The sequence below is a fragment of the Pseudopodoces humilis genome, chromosome 12, assembly GCF_049639895.1.
Source record: "Pseudopodoces humilis isolate 2021_Gansu_Grassland_sample_001 chromosome 12, ASM4963989v1, whole genome shotgun sequence".
NCBI lineage: Eukaryota > Metazoa > Chordata > Aves > Passeriformes > Paridae > Pseudopodoces > Pseudopodoces humilis.
The window spans coordinates 11,716,899-11,723,517 of record NC_142211.1 but is presented as its reverse complement, the minus strand read 5'-3'; positions in this window follow the sequence as shown (position 1 = coordinate 11,723,517).

Genomic DNA, 6,619 nt, shown 5'->3' with positions numbered 1-6,619 from the left:
TTTAATATTTATGGTATATAAAAATTTTTGCAATTTGGATTCTAAATTTGGTTGGGGTGTAGACAGTTTGGATCCCATTTCTGCTATTAACATTGTGTTAGCACAACTCGTTTTTATCTTGTTTTACTGCAAAAGCAACTAATCCAGCAACGGCAGGCTTTTTTTCTCAGCTTGCCCCTCCCCCCCCCGGGGTAAGATACAATCTGCAAAGCCCAACCACAGTTATTTTGCTGAGATGCTAAAAACACGTGACTGAGGCCGTGGGTGGGCACAACGCTGCCGCCCGTCCCCCACTCCGCGGCTGCCGGGTCCTGCGGCTCCTGTGTGCCCGTGCCTCCCAGCTGTCACGTGTAACACGCTGCAGCCGGCTCTGCGCTGAGCCCACGGCTCACACGGCCTCAGGTCGCCCCCCGCCACTGCTGCTGGGCTCCGCACGGCTCTCGCTACTCTGGCTGCTTGCCCCCACCCGCGAAGACACCCTTGCCGCCGTGCAGCCAGCGGTTGTTACAGCCGCTGGCTCAGGCGTGCGCCCAGCAGATCCACTGGCTCGGCTCATACACATTGCCGCGCGGCCGTGCCTAGAACCCGTTCCGCCCCGGTTTCGCCCTCCCCACTGCCATCAGCCTGTCTGACTCACCACTTTTACCTTGTTGATTGTATTGAGCAGTAAAACTGTTCGTCGTTATGAAATCGACTCTCCCTGGGCTCGAGAAAGCTACCAAATTCTCCTTTGTAAGCTATACCGGCGTTTTAGCTTTTCAAGGTAGCTGACGCATCCAGGCTTGCGAAACACACACGTGTTTCCAGCCGCTTTTGGAGGTCACTAAGAAGCCCCATCAATGGGCGCCAGCTACTATTATTTCTATGTCCCCTGTTTCTCTGTTGCCACTGTCCACCCAGCTGCAGACAGGGAACACAGGAGATAATATAGCATGGAACATAGGAACTAAACTGAGGCTCTTTCCCTTGCTGAGATGGAAGTTCCGCTTTATTCTTGTTCTTGGGATCCCGTGGAGAAGGAGAGCAGGAGGGAAAGAGGAAGAATATTGATAACGCATGTCTTTTTGAAGGCAGAGGGAAGAGGGTGAGTTACATTCACACAGCCAATAAGGAGAACTGGGGAGAAAGAGATAAGGGAAAGAAACTTACATTCTAAATTTTGGGGGTACATTCTCTAAGGTCATACCATTTTTCTAAATGCATTACAACAATTTGTCAATGGTATGTGGTTCGAGCCCTGTCTGGAGTTCGCAAGCAGTTTCGTGATGCTCATCTTTATCATTATATGGATGACATATTGGTGGCTGCGTCTGTTACTATGGGGTTAAATGTTTCTGAAAATGTTTCTTAAAATCTTGTAGAGGTAGGCCTCAAGAATGCTTGGTATTAGGGATGGTCTAGCAAGCTGAAATTTTTACAGTAAAGGGAGCTGGTACTTGGGGTCTCCAAGATACCCACCCAGAGATAAGATCCATATATGTTCATACAAGGATGAGCTAAGTCTAATGAAGCAATATCGATAAAATTAATGAAGATTTATAAATGAAGCAATATTGATAAGGTTGTTATAGTGATTACTGCTACAGCTGAAATTGTATAAATATGTGCACTTTAGACAAAGACGATGGAGCTAGATTTGGGTTGCTGATACCCCTAGTTCCTGTGCGCTTCAATAAAGCACCTGCATATAATCAGTCTGTGATTATGTGTGTTCCTGAACACTAACATTTTGGCGACCCAGATGGGACCCTGTGAGTGCTGCTGAGCGAGTTTGCGACCCGATCATGCTCCAGCTGGCACCGAGGGATTCTCAGGGAGCCCACCCGGCCGCGACTGTCTCTGCCGCTCACAACGTCCCTCTGAGAGAGGTAAGGTGCTTTTCGGTCTGGTCTGGTGCCTGCCGATAAGACGCGGTGAAAGCTTTGCACAGTTGGGCTAGAGGAATTCCTGGTATTGCCCAGGCGCCGTCTGTCAGACAACTGCGAAAGCATTGCAGGTTCGGCATCAGTGGTGTGTGGTGTATTGTAACTGTAACATGGAGAAGCTTAAGGGGATTTTAGGTGGCAATGCCCCTATACCATGTACTTCTCCTTTGGGGTGCTTATTAGCACATTGGAAACAGGGTAACTTTGGGCAAGATTTACGTAAAGTTGATTGATTATTGTAATACATGGTGGCCAGGATATGATCTGGACAGTGGGGAAAAGTGGCCAAGAAATGGATCTTTGCAGTATAACACCATTTTACAGTTGATGTTGTTCTGTAAGTGAGAAGGAAAGTGGGATGAAGTTCCGTATGTTGATTTGTTTTTCTATTTGCGAGACAAGCCAGAATGGCAGGCTGAGTGTGGATTGATGGTAGTTAAAGCATGTGTGAGTGATAAATGTGAGGTTTGTGTAAAAGGAAAGTGTTTTAGAGCACCTGGCATTAAAAGAAAGTTTGCGTAGGGGGAAAGAAATGGATGTTGATTTACAAGTGGTTTCAGCAGAACCAAAAGAACCTGATTCTGTTTTGTCTGCCCCCACTTCACCTAATCCTATTTCACCTAACCCTATCTTGCCTAACTCCTACAATGCAAAATCTTCTCTGCTCTGGATCCGACCTTCTGACGATTCAAAAGGCTATCGTGTCCTTCCTCAAGAGACCTGCCGCAGAAAACAACATGTCTCCCAAGGCGATTGATCACCCTCAACAGACTTGTCTGAACCCCAGTTTATGGAGTTCCAGTCGCTTGTGGGGAGCTTTATGCTCCTTGCACCGGGGTACCAATCTGCTATTATTTCTATGTCCCCTGTTTCTCTGTTGCCACTGTCCGCCCAGCTGCAGACAGGGAAACAGGAGAGATATTATAGCATGGAACAGGGGAACTAAACCGAGGCTCTTTCCCTTGCTGAGATGGAAGTTCAGCTTTATTCTGGTTCTTGGGATCCCATGGAGAAGGAGAGCAGGAGGGAAAGAGAAGGAATATTGATAACGCGTGTCTTTTTGAAGGCAGGGTGTCTTAGTTTAGGGCAAATTAGGAAGGAAAACTCCAAATGGGGATTTCCCCAGGGAAATGCCCCTCTCTACCAACTGGTCCGGGAAAAGAAAAAAAAAAAATTCCTTGGAGAAAAGTGGAAAAAGCTGTTTATTTAACAGAAATTGAATAATATTAAATAATAAAACCTCTCGCTGTTCGATGGGATGGCAAATCTAGGAAGAAAAAAAGTCTTTTTCATGTGGTGTAGCTCGGCTCGCTCAGGTTCTTATCAGTCCCTCCAGCGCTGGAAAGTGCCGAGGCCCAGGCCCCGGTGGGCCACAGGCGTGAGCTCCTGGGGTTTGGCTGGGTGTTCAGTCCAGAGCAGGCTTGCACAGATTTAAGAAAATTGGGAAAAAAAAAACAAACAAAGGTCCAGGGAACTCTTCTGCTTCAGCTAGCTAGAACTAACTAAAAGCCAAAGAGAAGCTCTGTCCCGCTGTCTGTCCGTGCTGCAGATACCACAATCTAGCCAGCGAGATGTGGGGGAGTGATGTTTTTCCTTAACACAAACTGCGCGCTTCTTCTTCTCCCTCTCTTGCTCTCAAAGCCAGTCTTAAAGGTGCAGAACTTAATATATAACATAAACCAGACGATTAGGGATACCAGTATCATAAAGTCACCCCAGGACACAGGGGGAAGAGGGTGGCTTACATTCACACAACCAAGAAGGAGAACGGGGGAGAAAGAGATAAGAGAAAGAAGCTTTCATTCTACATTTCGGGGGTGCATTCTCAGGTCATACCATTTTTCTAAATGCATTGCAACATCCTTCTGCCATAATTAATTTTTACCAGGCTTAAATATTGTTTAATTTAAATTGTTTCATGTTTTGTTGAAGTGTTACAGCTGGACATGAAATGAGTCACACAGATGCAGCTCGAGGTGTGGTGAAAGGAAGAGAAAACTTTATTTCTTCTCTCAGAATTTATAGGTTTCTGACCACGGCCAGGGATTGGATAGTCAGGATAACACCTTCCCAACCGCACTGGCTGTGAGAGATGTCCATCAAAAGATGTGTATCAAAAAGAATATATACACATCTATGTTTACAGTTACTGTCCTGGGAAAGTACTTAGAAACTATGTCAGCAAGCTCGAAAAACTGAGTTTTCAGGGTGACATTGAAGACACTTGTTTAAACTGCAAAGTATAGTTCTTTTCCTAGAGAAATGAAGATGAATACAACTGAAACAGCTGTAATAGAACACTAATGAACACCTGCTTGTGGATAGAGGTGCTTCTGGAATTCCAAGAAAATGTATCATTGCTGAAAGTTAGCTGCCATGAAAGAAGTTTCAGATTAAACCAACTGCTAAATGGTTTAATTGGTCTGGTACCTAAGGCTTCTGATCATTTGCTTTGTACAAATGCATTTCTACAGTTTGCTGTGCTGTAAGCATCTCATAGCTGCTACTATTGAGAACTTTGTTTTAGAAATATGTTAAGAGGCATCTTTCCAGTTTAAAGCCTAAGGCCCTGGCCAAGCCTAGACTTTACCTGGACAGAATGTTTGCCAACAGATCCAGATGTTTTCTGCACCAACTCAGTATTTAAGTCACTTTTTGACTTGGCAATTTGACCCTATTATTGTGACAGCTGGATCAATTTTGAAGTGGGTTTGGAGAATCATTTCTGGAGGTGGTTATCCAATCCTTCACTGATTTTGTTGTGTGTTTGCAGAATATGGGATGCTGGTGCAGTGTTTTAGTAGTTAATAGTAAATCTATATCACATATGTTATTAATAATGTTTATTATTTGATTGATTTTTAACTGCTATAGGCTTTTTATTCATTGTGTATATGGTTTTCTGTTGATATTGATGTGCATGATGGAAGTACATCTCATTTTTTAAAAATGAAGGGAATTGATGCCCTAAAAGCATTTGATTAGTGTATTATGTGCATTAGAAATTTAGACCACAATTCATTTTAAATAATGAAATTTTTATATCAAAAATTTAGAAAGATTATATAATTTGAATTTACAGTTAATTGTACCACAGCTAAGTTAAAATGATTCATTAACTTCAACGGAAGAAGTGCCTGTGTTTTGTTGACAGGTTCAAAAAGGTTACGTGTTCATCTGACCAGACTGTCTGCCTCTGAAAACATGAGACCCAGTTAATGGAGAAGTCACCACACAACCTTAGTACTCCAAACAAGATCAGAAGTGGAGCTGTCAGGACACAGTTCTATCTGAAAACTACACAGACAGTTTACCAACATAAATTTTATATTGTTATCATGATGTTGTGTCTCTACCAATTTTCTTTAGTTATTCTCTGTTTTAAGATTTGGAAGGATGTGAAGAACAATCTGAACATCAATGCCCTCAGTCAGTCACTGATCGGCTGCCAGCTGATGTCACAGGAGCAGCGGATGTTCCAAGACTGAATCGCCTTAAATCAGTCTGTTTGTGAGAAGAATTTTATAGAAGATCTAAAAGAGTATAGAGACTCCATCTGACTGTATATAAAAGCAAAATTGTAACTGTATTTTTACCCTTTCAGCAAATTGCTTTCATGCTTAGATTGAATGAATACCAGAGCACTTGTGTTAAAAGTAGTTAGAGAATAGTTTAAGATAAAAAGTTTAAACTTGTGTGATAATTGTTGTTTGTAGGGTATTGATAATTTTAGAGAAGATATTAGTATAAGGTGTAAGTATTCCCCCTTCAAGAGTTAAGGTGATCATATTTGAAAGTTCATTTAAATTTAAATCTTAAAGAAATTCATTCAACAAATTGCAAAAGCCTGATTAGCTGCGATTCTGAAAGCATGGTGTCATTTTTGTGGAACAAACTGCTCATAGTAATTGTGTTGTGTATAGTCCCGACCAACTGTCTGCTAACTAACATCCAAAAGTGACAGAACATATGGGTCACTCTGGCACACTTGACAGGCAAAAAATCAATGTGTTTAAGCCTAGCCACATCTGGAGATTCTTTTCGCACCTGTCTCATAAGAGTCCCTGAATGGGATCCTCAAGCATTTAAAGGTTTAGTTAGTAATGAAACTTGATTGAATCAATTAGCAATGTTACGAGAGTGTAATAGCACTGTTGGCTTCATTTCAAGACAACTTGAAGCCTGTTTGGCAAGCAAAAATTACCAAAGTTCTCAATGTTACCATAGGGCCCCCAGAAGATTTTGACTTGTTAGGCTCCACCCAATACCTCAGGTGGATGGATAATGTTTGAGCCCCCATCAAAAAGCCACTCCAACAAAGTGATGCAACACTGGGCTACACTTAACCCTATAGTTGATCTTATCACTAACACTGAAAGTAAAGCCTTTTTTTCTCAGTACAATCTCACAGGACAATTACCAAGGCGATTACCTACTTCAATATTCTTAATTTGTGGAGATAGAGCATGGAATGGAATTCCTGCTAGTCCACATGGAGGACCCTGTTACCTTGAAACCTTATTTTGTTCCATCCAAATTTACACCAATTGTTGAATATAGCTGGTAAAATGAAAAACATCAAATGGTCAAAGCGAAGCCTGAATGAATTACAGAGTGATGATGTTAGAGACCCAGACTTTTGGGGTCGTGATATAATATGGCTAGCCTCCTTTTACTCCAAGAGCAGCTGCTGC